Raw genomic sequence first — 20,251 nt, forward strand, 5'->3', positions numbered from 1 at the left:
AATAGCAGATATTTATTGAAAATTTATGAGGTGCTAGGGATATATCAATAAAGTGGTTCCCTGACCTCATATAGCTTATATTTTAGTGACTATATCATTGCTCTTAACTATAGTGTTAATGTGACTGCCTCACCAACAAGATAGTAAGTTTTTTAAAAATCAAATTTTATGTAGGGTCTAGAGAACAATAGATATTTATCAACTGGTTTTAAAATGATAAGTGAGTAAGTAATAAAGAAATCAGTGAACAATCTAGACCAGGGTTAAATCAGATGATGGCTGTAGATATAAAACCTTGCACTATTGAATTTTGGGTCGGATAAATTTGTTGTTGTAAAATGTTTAGCTGCATCTCTGGACAAAAAGTCTAAGATAAAGTTTCTCTAGATGGGAGATGGGTTTGAGTGGGCAGTAGTGTTTTGCTGAGTGCGATTAGATTAATACACGTTTCCAGAGCATGGACTCCATCCTGAGCCCAGGGAACTCAGGAGAGTTCATGACAAGAGCATGGACTCCATCCATCCTGAGCCCAGGGAACTCAGGAGAGTTCATGACCTGATGAGCAGTTTAATGGGATGAGCTACAGGGAAGGCAGGGAAAAGTCTTCAGGGGAGATTCTACGAAGCTATTTGTGGATCAAAAAACAGGGAACAAACAGTTTACAGTTTAATGGGATGAGCTACAGGGAAGGCAAAGGAGAAAAGTCTTCAGGGGAGAGTCTATGCAGCTATTTGTGGATCAAAAAACAGGGAACAAACAGTTTTCAACTTCCTACAAAGTGGGGATCTAACACTAATATTCATCAGATGTTTCTAAACTTTTTTTAAGGACTATGAATCTATAAAAATTGCTATTACTGGCTATGTCTGCTTCTGCTATAGAGCTGAAAACATGAAAAAAAACTGATGGGGAAAGTGGTAACTAGCTTTTGTTTTTTTTAATTCTACAATATTTGGCTATAAAATCAAATGAATATTTGCATTAACAGAACACAGGTGCCTTTTGGTTCCTGACTCAGTTTTCCATTGCTGTGTAACAAATTACCATAAACCCAATGGCTTAAGAGAATAAAAATTAATTATCCTACAGGTCTGGAGATCTAAAACTGCGAGTTACAGGGTGCTGCAGGAGTCAGAGCGGCAGCCGGTGCCGTGCCCGATGCAGGGCCGAGGGAGGGTCACTCGCTCAGGCTACCGGCCATTTGCGCATCAGCCTGCGGTTGGGCAGTAAGTGTCCTGCTCTGTGTAAACGCCGTGAGGGCTTCCAAGGAGTATTGGGCACAGACTCTACCCACAAAGAGATGACATGCAGACAAGTGTTGCCAAGTCAAGGCAGAATATTGGGGTGTTTCCAGTATTCCAGGGGGCCGCTAGCAGGGGAAGGAAAAGAGGGGGAGGTCACTTCTGAATCAGGAGAGCAGGTCCCACTCAGTGTGATGGAAATAATAGAAGTCACTGTGGATGGATCAGATGGAGACTTTCCTGAAAGGGTGGCTACTGGAGGTACGGGCAGGTTAGGGAACACACCAAGCAGAATGTGGCGCCTAGAGTCCAGCTCTAGGTCAAAGGGGTGAGTTAAGAAAATAAATCAGCCTGAGCCCCGTGAGACCAGAAACATGGCAAGAGCTGTAGCCTTGGAAGGATTTTGTCACTGCTGAGAGGCGGTGCCTAAGTGGGGAGGAAGGGCAGGGTGACCAACTGTATCGGTGAGCCTGGAACTGAAGGGTGTCCTGAGAGGTGGGGCTCTGCTAAAACCAGCAATGTCCCAGGTAAACCTGGACGGCTCGGTCACCCTGGGTGGGGGGAAGAATACTGTGAGCTCTCTCTCCCCCCAATCTCTGCGTGAGTCGAGGTAGCCCAGCAGATGTATGCAGCCCACAGAGGCATGGAGAGGAAGGAGAATGGATGGCTCTTCATGGGCAATGACACACGAATACTAACTGGCACACAGGTTCTAGTTGAATGTTAAAAGAAGGGACAGACGTTTACTAGTGGGGCGGGGAGAGAAACGGATTGGAAACAGGCCATGAAGAGCATCATTTATAAGTGGTTTCCTTATTTATTCTTATGGTTTAGTTTGTGATCTCTCCATGTTTCCCCCCCTCTCCCTAATGCCCCCCCTCCCTCCAGAAATGCATCCCTTTCCCCTGCTCATTCTTTATACCCCAGCTTTGAGGGCTACCCTGTGCAGGTGACGTGGATAAGGAAGAGCAATAGAAGAGAGTGAGAAGAATTTCCCATGGTCCTTCACCCCAGGGTTTATATTGCTCCAGAGCTCGTCTGATCTAAAGATGCCTTCAACTAAAGTACGTGTAACTCTCAGAATCCCGGATGAGTAAAACACAACCTTGAACCACAGCATCCTCCAGCGTTTATGACCGCCCTGACACCATGATGGCCACTGGGATCTCCTCAGTTAAAAAAGTTCCAATATTATTTACTACCCTAAGCAGGCGTTTACCATTTTAAACAGAATGTTTTGATTTATTTTTGTCTGAGTTCTCGGTCAGAGTGCCTGCCTCTCTCTTCACAGGCTGCATGACATCATGTCTACCAGCATGGTTTTGGAGGCAACTTGACTTCAATTCTAGCTCTGCTACTTACTAACTGTGTGCCTATGGTCAGGTTGCTTAACTTCTCCGTGTCTCAGTTTCCGTAGGTAAAATATGGACGAGAAAGTGTTCCTATGTCACAAGTTGTTCTAAGGATTCAATGAGGCAATACGTATAAGGAAGTTAAAATAGCACCTGGCTCAGATAGCGAGTACTCAGCAAATGTTTTAGTTTTGTTTCCATCACGGCTCTTCTTAAATTAACATGTCCTGAAGATGAAGAACATCATATAAAAGTTGTCCTATTGGTACCTTGTTCTCACGTGCTGGAGCAGTTTTAAAATCTGATGAACTATGTAAATAATAGAATCAATTCTCATTGTTTGCTGTAGTTGCGTTCTATAAAACTGCCGTGGACACTGAGCTGGTGAGTACTGAACCATTGCTCATAGGAGAAAAACATGTGAGCCTCTGGTCACATGCTTGTGAACCAATCAATACATAGCCTTGTTTTATGTGTGTTTCTACTCAAGGACACCTTATTTAAGCTACATTATTGATTCAATGCCATTATGTATATTGCATATAAAATATATATGCTTATATGTTACATGTAGGCCAATAGCTTATAACTCAGGCCTGAATGAAGCTTATCTAACACACACATTTTCTCTGTAAGGCACACCTGCCCTTAAGAACACTAGATAGCACTTTAGCACTATGCTTGGGGGCCCTTTTAAAACATCTAATCATCAACAAAAAGCACAAAATGCAAAAACCATGCCACTTAATAGATGGCAAAAAGGACACGTGTTTACAATACGAGAGCTGACATGGGAGGGCAGAGCCCCGCTCTGCTCCACTTCAGCTGAGAACATACACTTTGCGTGACAATTCCCTTTGCCTCTCTGTGTGTGTCTGCAAATGACCACCAGAGTGCCATGAGTATTCATTTGGGGGTTACAAATGATTTTTAGTGAGTAGGCAGATTTGCAAATATAAAATCTGCAAAAATGAGAATTGACTGTAATTGATTCAACATTTCTGCACAGCTAAAGGCTTTATGAATGGGGTGAGGGTGGAGGAAGATTATAAAAGGGTTAATGGAAGCATTAGCGTGATAAGGGAAAGGCATGATGTTCCCAATTTCTGTGCAGGTTAATAATTCCCCCAAATGTATTGAACAATGCCAAAACTGTGCCCGTACTGCAGGAACCTTCAAAGTCTTTAATACACTAATGTGCATTGTGAATTTCTACAAAATATAGTATTTCCTAAATTTGACCATTAGGCCCTTTGGGAAATGCTAATCTGAGGTGTTTCTGACAGAATCACCTGGGATTTATTTAATCCTAGTGCTCAGAAATGTTCTATTTGAGTAGAAGAGTAATTTGTATTGTAAAGGCTTGTCATTCAAGCAGCCAAATGACCACACTCTGCAATGCTTCTCAGGATTGGTGGGTGCATTAAGCCTATTTCCAGATTTTCGACACACTGTAGTCCTCCTCCCATGTTCTATTCCAGTGGTTCTTAACCTTCTGGCCCTTGAAATACAGTTCCTCATGTTGTGACCCAATCATAAAATTATTTTTGTTGCTACTTCATAACTGTAATGTTGCTACTGTTATGAATCGTAATGTAAATATCCGATATGCAGGATGGTCTTAGGCGACCCCTGTGAAAGGGTCATTCGACCGCCAAAGGGGTCGAGACCCACAAGTTGAGAACCGCTGTTCTATTCAATCAAGTTACACCTGCATGGCCTGTGGACTTTCCTGGAAGAAAGGCTGCTAACAGAAAATTTGCATTCTTCTTGCTTTTCTCAGTTGTACATTTCCAATTTTTAAATTTTATTTTATTTTATTTATTTATTTATTTATTTATTTAATTTAGAGAGAGGAAGAGATAGAGATAGATAGATAGGAAGAAAGAAACATCAGTGTGATAGAAAATTAATTGGTTGCCTCCCACATGTGCCCCAACTGAGGATTGAACCCACACCCTGGGGATGTGTACCCTGACTGGGAATTGAACCCACCACCTTTCAGTGTACGAAACAACAAAATTCCAACCAACTGAGCCACACCAGCCAGGGCTGTACATTTCCAGTTTTAATAAGAAATTGAAACAGTGTATATCAAGAGGCAGAACCAATGCATCTCCATTTTAAGCTTTGCTAGGAAAGAAAAGATTGAGAGCATAATGGTTGAAGATTGACAACTAAACCTCAGCTCTATGGGCACCGCCTTGGAACTAAACTGTCTTAATGATAAGCAGGGAATTAGCCTTGGAAATGAAATATTTTTTCATTCATTTGCGGTTTATTCCTCCTGAGCACATTGTAAGACAGATGTGCCCCTATTAGCTTAGGACTTTGTTTAGAGCTTTCATGTGTTTCTTAGAGAGAAATATCATAAGCAATGTCTTTATGAAATAGTTTTCCCTATCTTAAGGCTGAATGCTGTGAAGCATGCTGTGGACATTAACTTTTCTGTTTTTCACTATGTTGGAACCAGGGAAGTGCGGTGACTGGTACAAGGTTTGAGGACTGTGCAAAGGCCCTGAGGATATGAAGGAAGCTGAGAGAGAGCTCAGGCGCAGATGCTGGAAGCAAGGTTCCAAGAGCCACTGGTCTGGGCTCTTACCTCGTCTCTCCACTTCCTGTCTGAGAGATCTTGGCCAAGTTACCAAATCTCTTTGGGCCTTGTTTCCTCACTAGAAACATAGGGATTTAAATAGCACCTACTGCTATTAATGAGTATTTGAGTTCAGTGGCTTTCTCAAATAGTATTTTTTTTTCCCTAAGGTAACAACAATTCAGGAGTAGGCAATCCAGGGTTGGAGCAATGGCTCCCACAGACTCACAATGTTCCAGACTTTCGTCTTAGTTTTGTGTTACCATCCTTAATTTGTGGAACAAATATGTGACTTTTAGTCCTATGGTCTCGAGATGGTTTTTGCATCTACAAACATTCACAGTCCTGGCAGAATGAGGAGGGAAGAGAAAGAGATAAACCATAAATGTCTTCTCTTGGATTGTTATACCTTATTGCTGGTGACGCCAGCGCATCTCAAAACTTCTAACTCTATCTCATTGTACAGACCTGCATCACACAACCATGCCAGGGGAGCTGGGAATTTTACTAACTTAGCTGCCACATCACCATCCTCAAACAAAACCATGGTATTGTTTATGTGGAAGAAAGGGGGAAAGGGATATTGACTAAGCAAATAGCAGAATTACCAGACATTTGTAATGATGTTGTGTGGGTCAAATCAGTTAATACGTGTAAAGAATGAAGAACCACAGAGGAATGTAGGAAATATCCAATGTTTTCATAACAAACTTAGAACGAAGTCAAGACTTCATATGGATGCCTTTGATGGAATAAGAATAAACAACTCCCCAGCTATCTCCACCTCCTACCTTGACTCCCTGGCCCTCCACCAAGTGGAAACTGTTTTTAAAATACGTTCTTATCTCCTGGTTTTCAACTACTTACAGGTCCCTCATTCCATAAAATGGTGACTTTTGGCCCAAGGCTCTTTTGGACAATGATAACTCATCATCTCTGTCTGGAGTGCTCTCTCGATCTGTGGAATGTGTCACCAGGAAAAAACACAGGGCAGATGAATGCAAAATGGCCCCGATGCAAGCAAACACCTGGACCCGGCAAAATGGCACTTCTCAACCTCGGAGCAGGCTTTGACTTTGAGCTGAGACTCACAAAACACTGTACAGGCACACGTCTTATTTAGACACTTCCATGACTATTTAGGTATCAGGCACAGCATCTCAGACACTGGCACCAGATACATTGCATTCTTAAAATAGCGAACACTCCAGTAGTTGCTAACGTCTGTGATATCCTTTGGAGTAGCATTCCTCTCTTGGATGTCTTTTCTATTCATCTCAGAGAGTTGCTTGAGGCTTTCTTTCCCTCTTCCCTTCCCCTTTTCTTCACCAAAAAATTAATGAATTCCTGCTACTAACTCAACAATAGCTTCCATGTTGGGAGACAAGGATTAGTGCATCATAAATCACTAATTATCTCATCCCACAAATACATATCTGCATGCTTACTATGTGGCTCTTCACTTTGTGAAGTGGCTGGGATGCAATGATGTACAAAACAGAGAAACAGGGTATGGTCTGAACCCTGAGTTCTGCATGGAAGAGAGATGAATAAATACAGGACTGCAATACACTGAGAACAGTGATATGATGGACAGAATGCCAAGGTCAACGGCATGCTGGCTGGATTTGGTTAAGCTGAGAGCCCCCGGCCCTGCTATCTCCCTTTAGAAGAGGCTGGTGTTTAATTGGAACGATGCTTAAAAGTAACAGGGAAATTGAAAACTCCTTTCCTGCACTTAGGTTTGATAGAGCATAACAAAAATTGTATTCTTAGGGTTATATACTTTCTTGGCTGTGATGCTTTGAAGCTCAGGAGGTGTGAGCTATAATAATTTGCCTTCAAGTTAGTCACAAAAATCTTGGCTTTTCTATCAAGTTTTGCCCTAAGACAAACACAACTTTTAGTGGAAGAAAAAAAAAAGATATGATATGCATGCTATTATTGGATGCCTGAGGGATGTTCCAATTTTGTCTTGTCTTACAAAAAATAAATGAGATTTCAAAAGTATTCATCAGGGGGTAGTGGAACAACGATTGGAGAAATGCTGGGATGTTTTTTGAGAAAGAAGTCTATAACTCGGGAGAATCATAGAATCATAGAATTTCCAGGCTGGAAGGGGTCTTAAAGTACCCGGCACGCAGTGTGTAATGGGGTATGTAGAAATGATAAAAAAGTCAATTGGGATTAAAGAATCCAGCACTCTGTACCTTTTAAAGCATTCCTTTTTCACCTTGGAGGGCTTTGATGTGAATACCAATGAAGCTAAATGAGACATCTCATATATTGTTGAATACATTATCCCAAATACCATGTTCTGGTGATGGGAAAGGAAGACATACTAAATAAACCAGACCCAGAATTTAAAACTTTAGCATGGATTTAGGAATAGTCTTTAAATTCATTTTTTAGTATGTAAACTATAGCAAAATATGTTTTAAAAAGAGATTGTTTTGTGTTATTATAAATGCTTATGTTAGTAGGAACCACGTACCATGTAACATTAAAGAATATGGATTATATAATATGTAATATAAAAGACTATAGTGTAAATGAGTGTCAGGAAATACACTATGCTATTGTGGTTTAGCTAGAACTACTATGACGACCATAACTTTTACATTTCTTAATTTTTTTCAGTTTGAATTTGCAACTTAAATGTCACATTATCATAGGTTTTGGCTTTCTCTTTTCTATGTAGTTCAAAAAGAAAAGTCACACACCGTGCTCCTGTTAAATCCTCCTTTAATTACATGTACCCTTGAACACGTCACACTTGTTCAGGGATCAAAAGTCTGGGTGGGTACCATGGCAATTAAGAAAAAAAAGTGCGAGAGAGAAAAGATTCCAATAAAGTCTTTAAGTAGAATTTTCAAAGTATTTATAACCTGTATAATTTTCAATCAATGTACCAAATTCTCCCCTTACAGTAGTAATTCACTGATAGAAAAACAACATAAGGAAAGGGAATGTAAGTTGACCCTTAGGATGTGAAATCTATGAAACCCACAGAAATTTTATTCCCAGATGATTGGAAAACAAAGAGAGGAGAATCTCTTTGTAATGCTGTTGCTTGGCCTAACTGTATCCTACATTAGCTTTATGGAGTGATAGTTTTTCCAGGTCTGATTCACCCTGTGTTTTTCTTTGAATCTATAGAAGTGAGCTGTCTTTTCTTGGGGCTCATGTGTGTCACATAAAATTCTACAAACTATGTTTGCTTGCACCTTTAATCTTTTTCAGGATTCATCATCATTTCTGGTTCTTCCTTGATTAATTTGCAAATTAAAAAATACTAATTTAGTACTGTAAAATACATTTAATAGAATCTTAGATATAGTCCCTGACCTTAGGAGTCAAACAATCTTATATGGGAATTAAATCAATATATATATTTACATTTATTCATTTAACAAATGTTTATTGGTACCTACTCCATGCCAGGTGTTCCCCCCCCCCCTCTCTCTCTCTCACACACACACACACACACACGCTAGAGATATTGCACGTGTGGCTAGGCATTGTTCAAATGTCAGAGGAGCTGGGGAAGCAAAGGTCTGCAAAGGGACAGTTGGAATATTAGAGACTGAGTTGCTAACTAGTTCGCCCAGATACCAGCATGAGTGGAAAAGTTGGAGCTGGCAGGAAGCTGAGCACATCCTGTTACTGAAGAGAGGCTGAGAAGGGGACCACTGTTGCCTCTGGACTGAGCATCTGGGGTTGGTCTGTTCTGCCACCAGCAGCATGACCAGCATGGCCAGGACATGACTGAATGTAGAGCAGAGAGAGAAGAGTGGGCAAGCTGGGACGCACTGGGCTTCTCTGAATCCTTCCATGGGAGTGTCTGATTGTGAAAAAGACCTTCTGAGGATAATGACTGTTGCTTCATTTTGTCTCCCAAATGTCATGCAAGTTTCTCCTTTGGGCAACTCTAATCAGCTACCAAGATGAAAAGAGATCCTAGTTCCTCACTTTATTTTTTTAAATATATTTTATTGATTTTTTACAGAGAGGAAGGGAGAGGGATAGAGAGGTAGAAACATCAATGAGAGAGAAATATCGATCAGCCACCTCCTCCACACCTCCTGCTGGAGATGTGCCTGCAACCAAGGTACATGCCCTTGACCAGAATCGAACCTGGGACCTTTCAGTCCGCAGGCTGACGTTCTATCCACTGAGCCAAACCAGTTAGGACCTAGTTCCTCACTTTAAAAAGGTGACTATAACCTAATTCAGCACAACAACAGCCAATAAAGAAAAAGTTGTTGTTCCTAGAATGCTTAAAGGACTTACAGCACATTTAATGAAGTTACACAGGAAGAGGTGAAGACGTGAGTCTAAGGGGCAGAACAGAGTTGCGGAGAAAGCCGGGGAGGAGATTGTTGGAATGACTGATGGGCCTGTACTTTAGGAAAGGGAATAATTGAAGAGTAAAAATATGATAGTGCATTTAAAATCTATACTGAATAAAACACTGAGGTCTCATGAATTAGATTTTATTCCTATTTTTCATTAAGAGAAGTGAGGGTAGGGAGCAAGGTAACTTGCCCAATGTCACAGAGCTATCAAATACCAGAACCAGAATTTTAACTCAGTTTTTCTGAGTCAAAGTCCTATGCTCTTAGGGAGCACATGACCTTGCAGAGGAGAGATCCGCTAAAGTAACTTACAAGAAATAACCAAATAAGACTCAGTGGGAGCTCAAAGGAGGAAGGGAACAATTTTGAGTAGTGGCAAGAAAAGGTTTCATAAGGCATGGTAGGATAACATATGAGAGCAGGGTTCTTAGAATCAGACTCCTTGAGTTCCAACCTTAGTGGCATGACTTAACCAGCTATCTCGGACAATTTGTTTACCCTCCCTTGCCTCAGCCACCACAATTATAAAATGGGGATGATAGTACCATTACCTCTCCTTGGAGTAATACCAAGTATTGGCTGAGTTAATATTTGTAAAGTGCTATAGTAGTGCCTAGCATATACTAATAGTAAGAATTAGAATTAAGAAAAAATTAAGACTTTAATATTTAGTATCCATGCAGAATAAAGGAATAGAAACAAAGGAAAAGAAGAGAATCAAGGATTGTGGGTATGAAGAACTGCAAGGAACAGACTATATAGAAACCTGGGACCACGGCTAAATATAGAAACATAGAGAGCATGTGACCACTGGGTAGTCATGGCAAATAAATTAAACTTCAAAGTGTGTGTGTGTGTGTGTGTGTGTGTGTGTGTGTGTGTGTGTGTAGGGGGAGTTAAGGGGGATGCGGGAACATTTTCATCTATATATGAAACTAGCATGAAGCAAGTTAGAGAATTTGGTCTAAATCAGGACTCAAGACAAGGAGTCATGACAGGAATGGATGAAAAACTTGGAGGTACAACCCATTATGGTTGAAGAACATCAGGATGAAGCCCAGAGATTTTCAGGTAGGGTCCTGGCACAGCCTTGGACAATGATGGAGACACTGGGCAGTAGAGAAAAGCTAAGAGACTATGGGAAGGACACACAACTGCAAAGACATCAAAACACTGTCTTACAGGTGCTCTCAAGTGAGATGGAACTGGAGAAAGGAGAGCAGGCAGAAGAGGTGCTGCATTCCCACCCTGCCCATGAGCTATAGAACAAGCCGAGGGAAGCAGCACTAAGGGAGAAGAATGGAGCTCTCTCGGTGCAAAGGAAGCGGATTTCCTACAAAGTTATCCTTGATGAGTGATTAGAAATATATCTTTCTCTTGTAAATCAAAGTAACTTTAAAAAAAACCTCTTGTAGCCCTGGCTGGGTGGGTCAGTTGGTTGGAGAGCCATTCTATATACCAAAAGGTGATGAATTAGATTCCTGGTCAGGGCACATTTGGGAGGCAACCAATAGATCTCTCTCTCTCTCTCTCTCCCTTCTTCACTCTAAAATGCATTAAAATTTAAAAAAAATAAAACAAAAACCTCTTGTAGATAGAAAAAATGTTTGACGACATTAAAATGGAAGATAGAAAATTCCTGAAATGGAATGATATTGAAAATACATTTTAAGGGATACTATTAAAGTGGAACTTGGAAAAAATTTATATTCTTAAATGCTTATATCAGAAAACAAGAAAAGCTGAGAATTAATGAACCAAGTATTCAACTTAGGAAGTAAAGAAACAAAACGAACACAAAAAGCATAGAATAAAGAAGATAATAAATTTCAGAGCATAAATTAATGAAGTAGAGAAGACAGAATACAGATCAACAAAGTTAATAGATCTTTGAAAAGTACAAGCTTGACTAACATCTAGCAAGAGTAATCAAGATAAAAGGGAACAGAACTTTTGAAAATAAGAAAATAATATTTAAAAATAAAACTACATAGGAAACAGAAATTTTAAAAATAAGAAGAGAATATTATGAACAGTTTTATAGAAATAAAGTTGTTTTACAATTTTGGCAAAATGGAACTTACAAGAAATAACCAAATAAGACTCAGTGGGAGCTCAAAGGAGGAAGGGAACAATTTTGAGTAGTGGCAAGAAAAGGTTTCATAAGGCATGGTAGGATAACATATGAGAGCAGGGTTCTTATATGTTCTTACAAAAATTATAAGGTCAAATGATTACAAACATACACCAATGCTTCCAGAGAAAGGTAAAAGAGAGAGAATTCCCTTTTTATGAAGTTGGCATAAATATGATATGATACCCAGACACAAGCACATACAAAAATGAAAATTACAAGTCAATCACACTTATGAATCTGGTTGAAATAAGAATACTAGCAAATAAAACTCAGAAATATATAAAAATGGCAACAAATTATGACTGTTAGGAATGAATGATTAATTCAATGTTAGAAAAATTGCAAATCGCCATATTAACAGATTAAAGGAGAAAAACTGTCTGAGAACTCCAGTTTTACCCTTGCTAATAATCACTGAAAAACTGGAAACAGAGGAACATTTTCTAAATTGAAAAAAATAACTATAAATATTTTACAACAAATATCAGGCTTAATGATGAAAAGTTACAAGAATTCTCCTTAAAATCAGGAACAAAGGAGAGATGCTCACTATCATCACCATTAGTCAATATGAGGGCAACAAGAGAGAAAAAAGGAATAAAATGCATAAGGATTGGAAAAGAAAAAAGTGAATCTATGATTAAATCCAGATGGCATAATTATTTACCTAGAAAACAAAATCAGACTGATTAGTAGAATCAATAAGGGAGTTTAGCAAAGTTAATAGATAACATCAATGTATAAAAATTCAATGACATTTCTAACTTTTAACAGATTAAAAATGGACTAAAGAAGGTACAGCATCAAAAAAGAACAAAAATACAAAATACTTAGGAAGAAACCTAATCAAAATATTTACCAAAACTAAAAAATAAAATTAAAAACTACTAAATGTTATTTTTAAAATATGTAAATTGAGAGGAATACCATATTAATGCATATGAAGACTCAATTATCTCAAATTCAGTATAGGGAGTTAATGTAATTCCAATCATAACTTAAAAGGATTTTTCTTGGAACTTCACAATTTTATTTTATAATTTATGCAAATCTCATTTGAATAGCCAAATTAATTTTGAGGAAGAACCAGAAAGAGAAACTTGTCCTATTAGATCATCAAGACTTTATTATAAAGTCATTAATCTTTATATAGTGTCATATTGGTTCAAGGATAGACAAACACATTAATTGGGTATGTTAAAAGGTCTAGAAACAGAGCTGGTAGTGGGGGGAAATTATTCAACAAATTGTACTGAGAAAATTGATTGTCCATAAAGAGAAAAACAAAACAAACAAGCAAAGAGGAATTGAATCTCTAACTCACATCATATCCAAAAATTAATTCTAGAAGGCATAAGGATTTTAATGTGAAAGCCAAATTTTATATCTTATATTATAGAAGCAAATATATGAGCATATATTTGTGTCTTTGGTATAGGGAAGGATTTCTTAAACAAGACCTTCAAAATGGAAAAACATGAATCAATAAATCCAAGTAATCCAATAGAAAAATAGACAAATGTGTGTGGGTGTGTAGATATAAAAACAGAAGCAAAGTCATTAATTAGAATAAATGTAAAGGAAATGCTTAACTTCAATAATATTCAAATATTTAAAACAAAATTATAACACAGTATCATTTCACACCTACCACATCAGTAAAATTTAACAAGTCTGATAATCCCCTGTGTTTGGAAGATGGGTAATGTCAAAACTCTCACTACAACCACCTACAATTGGGTTATGGGACATGACTCCCCAAAATTGAAATGAAAACTAGTAAATGTGTATATTTATACCCTCAAAAACACTTGCACATTTGTTTCAGTAGATGTGAACAGAAAATTTATAATAACAAAAATGACTGAAAACAGAACAAATATTCATAAAGTAGAACAATGTTATCATACAATTGAATACTTATAACAATAAGAAATAATGAAATGAAATAATTTAGAATGACAGAATAAGGAGCTTGGTGGACCTCCTCCCCCATAAAACAACAATTTAACTAGTAAAAAGTATAAGACAAAAATTTTAAGTCTCTGGCGATTGTTTTATACAAACAGCAAATGAGAAAACATTCATTCAAGAAAATTGACTAAATTTCAGTAAGAATCCAGCAACGTATAGAAAGGATCATACATCACCACATGAAATTCATCCAGGAATGTACAAGAATCAATTAATATAATACACCATATTAATAGACTAAAGGGGGAAATATAGATGCAATTGAGAAAAATCCAAACTAGGAATAGAAAAGAATGTCCTTAACCTAATAAAGATCTTAAGGATCATATGTGAAAAACTCACAAATAACATTCTATTTAAAGGTGAAAAACTGAATGCTGTTCCCCTAAGATCTGGTATAAGAGAAGGGCATCCATCCTCACCACTATTATTCAACATTGTATTGGAAGTTCTAGTCAGTCTAAAATTTAATATTCTTAATCCCCAAACTGCGCTATAGATTCAATGCAATTCCTACCAAACTCCCAGATGGCTTTTTTGTTGTTGTTGCAGAAATTGAAAGGCTGATCCTAAAATTCATATAGAAATATAAGAGCCCTAACCGGTTTGGCTCCGTGGATAGAGCGTCAGCCTGCGGACTAAAGGGTCCCAGGTTCGATTCCGGTCAAGGGCATGTACCTTGGTTGCGGCACATCCCCAGTAGGAAGTGTGCAGTAGGCAGCTGATCAATGTTTCTCTCTCATTGATGTTTCTAGCTCTCTATCCCTCTCCCTTCCTCTCTGTAAAAAAATCAACAAAATATATTTTAAAACAGAAATATAAGAGAATAAGAATAGCCAAAACAATATTAAAAAGAACAACGTTGGAGAACTCACACTTCCCAATTTCAAAACTGAACCACACAGGGACAGTGTGGTACTGGCATAAGGATAGATACTACAGTACATAGATTAATGAAATAGAATTCAGAGTCCAGAAATGAACTCTCACTTTTATGGTTGAATTTTTTTTACAAGGGTGCCAAGACAATTCAAGAGGGGAAAGAATAGTCATTTCAACAAATGATATTGGGACAAGTGGATATTTATGTGCAAAAGACTAAAGTTGGATGTCTAACACCATATAAAAAAATCAACTCAAAATGGATCAAAGACCTAAACCTAAATGTAAAAGCTAAAACTATAAACAAAATATAGGAATAAATCTTTGTGACTTTGGGTTAGGCATGGTTTTGTAGATACAACACTTACAGCACAAGCAGCAAAATTTTTTTTTTCTTGTTGTGTTGTTGTTTTTTTTTTTATATTATAAGTATTACAAAGGGTATTACATATGTGTCCTTTTTTTCCCCCCGCCCTTGACAATCCCCTGCCCTCCCTTACCCTCCAGTGTCTTATGTCCATTAGTTATGCTTATATGCATGCATACAAGTCCTTCGGTTGATCTCTTACTCCCCTCCCTTCTGCCCCCCAACCCTCTCTGGCCTTCCCACTGCAGTTTGACAATCAGTTTGAGGCAGCTCTGCCTCTGTATCTATTATTGTTCAAAAGTTTGTAATGGTCTTTATTATCCGTGAATGAGTGAGATCATGTGGTATTTTTCCTTCATTGACTGGCTTATTTCACTTAGCATAATGCTCTCCAGCTCCATCCATGCCGTTGCAAATTGTAAGAGTTCCTTCTTTTTTACAGCAGCATAGTATTCCATCGTGTAGATGTACCACAGTTTTCTAATCCATTCATCTACTGATGGGCACTTAGGCTGTTTCCAAATCTTAGCTATGGTGAATTGTGCAAGCAGCAAAATTTTTTTAAAAAAACCCACACACTAATATACTATATTTCATCAAAATTAAGTAATTTGGATGATAGCATAAAGAAAGTAAAAAGAAAAACATACAGAATGGAAGAAAATATATGCAAACCATATATCTGATAAGGGACTTGTATACAAAATATAAAAGAAACTCTTACAAGTCAATAATAAAATCACAAATAATCCAGTTTGAAAATGAGCAGACATTTTTCCAAAGAAGATACATAAATGGCTAATAAGCACAGGAAAATATATTCTGTATAATGGAAAATGTAAATCAAAACTACAACGAGACACCATTTCACACCCTCTATGATAGCTTTTTCTAAAAAAATCTTTATTGTTGAAAGTATTACATATGTCCCCCTTCCCCTCCTATTACTTCTTCTGGCCTTCCTCCCACTCCATTACTCCCCGCCCCCCTCCCCGGCCTTCACCATCCTATTGTCTGTGTCCATGGTTATGCATATATGCATACAAGTTATATGCTTGATCTTTTCCCACCCACCCTCCTCCACGTTCCCTCTGAGATTCTACAGTGTGTTCCATGCTTCTATGTCTCTGGATCTATTTTTGTTCATCAGTTTATTTTGTTCATTAGATTCCACATATGAGTGAGATCATGTGATACTTGTCTTTCTCTGACTGGCTTATTTAGCTTAGCAGTTTGGATATGCGAGCCATGGAAATGAGAGTCTAGAAGACTTTAGGGGAAGGTTCTGAATGGAAGAAATAAATTTGGGGATTCATCAATACCTAGAGAGGATTTAAAGTTCTGATACCAGACCATTGTGCTGCTGGAGTGAGTAAATGCATAAATACAATAGATCAGAAGAGTGAACTCGGCAGCAGTTCCATGTTCCAAGGCTGGGTGTGAGGAAGGACCAGGAGGAGACTAAGAAGAAGCCAGGGCTGTAGCAGGAGAACCAAGAAGAGAGGAATCCGGTAGCCAAGTGAAAACTGTTTAGTGCAGTGGTTCTCAACCTGTGGGTCGTGACCCCTTTGGCGGTTGAACGACCCTTTCACAGGGGTCGCCTAAGACCATCCTGCATATCAGATATTTACATTATGATTCATAACAGTGGTTCTCAACCTTCTGTGAAGTAGCAACGAAAATAATTTTATGGTTGGGTCACAACATGAGGAACTGTATTTAAAGGGCCAGAAGGTTGAGAACCACTGACATAATAGATGCTCAAGAAATATCGGGTGAAGGAAGGGAGAAGGAGAAGGTGGATGGAGGAACCCCACACACAAAGAGAGAGCAGATACTGTTCCCCTATCAACACAGCTCTTTTTTTCTCCTGCTAATATGGACTCTTTGGGGGTAAATTATGCCCTCCAAAAGTGGTGGCAGCGGGCCTGCTGCTCTTGTTTCTGCTCTGAAAGTGTGGTATTCGCTGTTTCACAGTGAGCAGGTGGCTTACTTCCCCAAAGGGTGACTCTCATCACAATCCAGGTTTCAGGCAGTACCTGAGTCAGCTCCGAGTAAAAGCTCAGAGGCCTCACCGGCCCAGGCCAGCCGCTAATGCGGGCTCCCTGCCCCAGGGGAGAGCGGTTTTCTGTTGATTTTAGTTGGTGTTGCTTTTTTGTTTCCTTGTGCAATTTCAGCAGCTTGGCTGAACAAGTTACTCTAATTGTTCAAACACCCAGGTCTTTTAATTCTGAGGTTGTGTTTCCATCCCTACTCACCATCATGTTTTTGTTTTTGTTTTTCTTTTAATATATTTTATTGATTTTTTTACAGAAAGGAAGGGAGAGGGATAGAGAGTTAGAAACATGGATGAGAGAGAAACATCGATCAGCCGCCTCCTGCACACTCCCCACTGGGGATGTGCCTGCAGCCAAGGTACATGCCCTTGACCAGACTCGAACCTGGGACCCTTCAGTCCGCAGGCTGACGCTCCATCCACTGAGCCAAACCGGTCAGGGCTCACCATCATGTTTGATTCTCCCCTGCCTGTGCCCCAGCCTCCTACTGCCCTCCACTGAAGGGGCTGGGGGCAAAAAGATACCATGACCAGACAATTGGAATGTATATCAAGGAGATGAGCTGTGAAGAGAGAGAATGCCAGTTGGTGGCTGGGACAGTTGATGTCAAATCTTTGGAGGAGATACAATTACTTGGTAATGATATGTTCTAGAGTTTGAAAGTAGATGCCAGAGGAGAAACTACTTAGAAGTAGAGGCCAAAGAACTGAGAGCACTGGCTACCGGAATGATCATCTATATCTATACTGTCCAAAATGGTAGCCACCAGCACACATGGCTATTTAATGGAAATTAAAGTGAAATGTTAGTTCCTCAGCTGCACTAGTCACATTTGAAGTGCTCGATAGCTCAATAGCACGTGTCTAGTGGTTACCACCTTAGTGCAGAGATAGAACATTCCCTTCATTGAAGAGGTCTATTGGATTGCACATGGATACTGATACAGATATCATCAGGAATTATGACAAGACTAAATTTGGAGAGAGTGACAGTGAACCAGGTGATAAAAATCTTCAAAGAATGAATACTAAAGAGGCTATCTACCTTAAATTCAATGGCGCCCACAGGTGTTGGAGAGAAAATAGCTACTGTGAGAGGGATGACAGGGACCCGTGTCCTTAGGAGAGAATCAGGTCTCAGAATAAAGAGGTGAAAAAAATCATTCAGGAAAGAGCTGAATATATAGGGATTGGTGGACAGTGGGAGGTTTTGTGGAGATGAGAAGAGTAGAAGTAGAAACTACTTCTAAGTAGTTTCTCCTCTGGCATCTAGAGGTTTAGGAGTAAGGGATTTATCGGCCTAAATGGGCTTAGTGTCAGATAAAGAAAGATGACCTCAAAGTCTTGAGCTTCTTAAAGGTCATTTCTGATGGTCTCTTATGTAGGTCATGAGGTTGTAAGGGCAGGTAGGGAGCAATGCCTGGGTTTCTGGGCAATGGTGTGTCAGGGCTGGCAGAGGGAGTCCTTACTAGGAGTCATAGAGATGTGTGCAGATTCAGATCTTGTATTTTGGTTTTAAGACCTGGATAATTAATAGTTATGAAATTATTTTATATATTATATAACCTTTTTTAGAAATAATTATCTTTTGTTTTTCCATTCAGTTTTTTAAACAGCTTTACAATTGACATTTTTAAATATGGATATTGTCTGGCCCTTTAATATTATGACTTCACAATTTTTAGAGTCCTTGGTTTTGCTTGATTTCAACTGATATTTTTTTTCTAAGATGGGCATGTGGGTAGTGTATTTTCTGGGCTTCTTAATATCTGAGGCTGTCTTTCTGTTGCCTTTAGATAAGAATGCCATTTTCTTATTATATAATTTTTGGACCATAGCATTTCTCCAGGTATTGTTCCATTATTTTATGGAACATAATGTTACAGAAAAGATATTCGTGGTAAATTGATCATTTCTTTGTTAGAACTGTCTTCTTTTACTTGGCCTGAGTACCAGTAAGGTATTTTGCTTCTGTCCTTGTACCTCAGCATTTTTTTTACAATCTTTATCTAGAAATAGGTCTCTTAATTAGATTTGCCTGGAGTGGGCTTATTCAATTCATAGCTCTTCTCTCAACACAGGAAAGATTCCTTTCTGCTATTGCATTTATTATCTAGGCTCTCTAGATCTTCATTTTCTGTATCTTTTCTTTTTATTTTCATTTCTTCACAGAAAAGTATTAAAGTTTTGCTTTAACAGCACCAGATCTGGTTTTCACTGAATCAACTGTATATTTTTATTCTAATTCCATATTAAAGTTGTCACCATGTAATATTTAACACAAAATAAGATTATTAAATACACTATTGAGCATAAAAAATAAATATTCATAATTTAACATCCATTTTAAGAACTGAATACTCCTGATACTTTTGAAGGAATTCTTATCACCAGTCCCATCCTCCATACTTCCCAAGAGAGCTTAGCATCAGCCTGAACTTTGTGTTTACCATCCCCCTGATTTTTTTAACTTTAAATTTTAGGATGGTTTTAAATTTACGGAAAAATTGTGGAGGTATTATAAAGTTTCCACATAGCCCCCTTGCTATTTTACTTCACGTGCTGCAATTTGAGTTACCTTGCAATTCTTCTGAATATATTTTATCTCAGTTTTGCCTCGTCCTTTGTTTATATGTTGCTTTTACTACAGTCCGTCTCTTCTCATATTTTATAGAGGACGCTGGACAGTTTACCAAAATCGCCATCTGTGTCCTTCAGCAAGTCATGTTTGCAGTAGGTTTTTCTTCTGAGCCTTCTCTGCCTGGTGATTTTTAAAAACATGGTGATGGTGATGATACCGTTTTCTTTTAAACCTTACCCGTTAGAGCTTTTACTTTGTGCTTTAATATTATTGGTAATTAGTGAACCAAGTTTTTTCTCCTATAGTCAGTTGGGAAAACTACTGAGCACTATTAGTTTCCCATAGTAAATGCTCACAAACTGGGGAGTTTAAAACAGCAGAAATAAGTTCTCTCAGTCTGAAGGTCACACGTATCTGAAATCAGTACCATGAGGCTGAATCAAGGTGTTGGCGGGGCTGTGCTCCCTCTGGAGGCTCCGAAAGAGAATCAGGCCTTTCCTTGCCTTTCCCGGGCTCTGGTGGCTGCTGACTTCCTTTGCCGTGTGCTTGCATCATGCCAATCTCTGCTCTGCCTGCACATTTCCTTTTCCTCTGTGCGTGTGAGCTCTCCCTCTGCCTCCCTCTGATAAGGATGTGTGTGATTGCATTTGGGTTTTGCCAGGTAATCTCTCCATCACAAGATCCTTAGCTTAATCAGATCTGAAAAGATC

The sequence above is a fragment of the Myotis brandtii genome, unplaced genomic scaffold (genome assembly GCF_000412655.1).
Source record: "Myotis brandtii unplaced genomic scaffold, ASM41265v1 scaffold266, whole genome shotgun sequence".
In the NCBI taxonomy this organism is placed as follows: domain Eukaryota; kingdom Metazoa; phylum Chordata; class Mammalia; order Chiroptera; family Vespertilionidae; genus Myotis; species Myotis brandtii.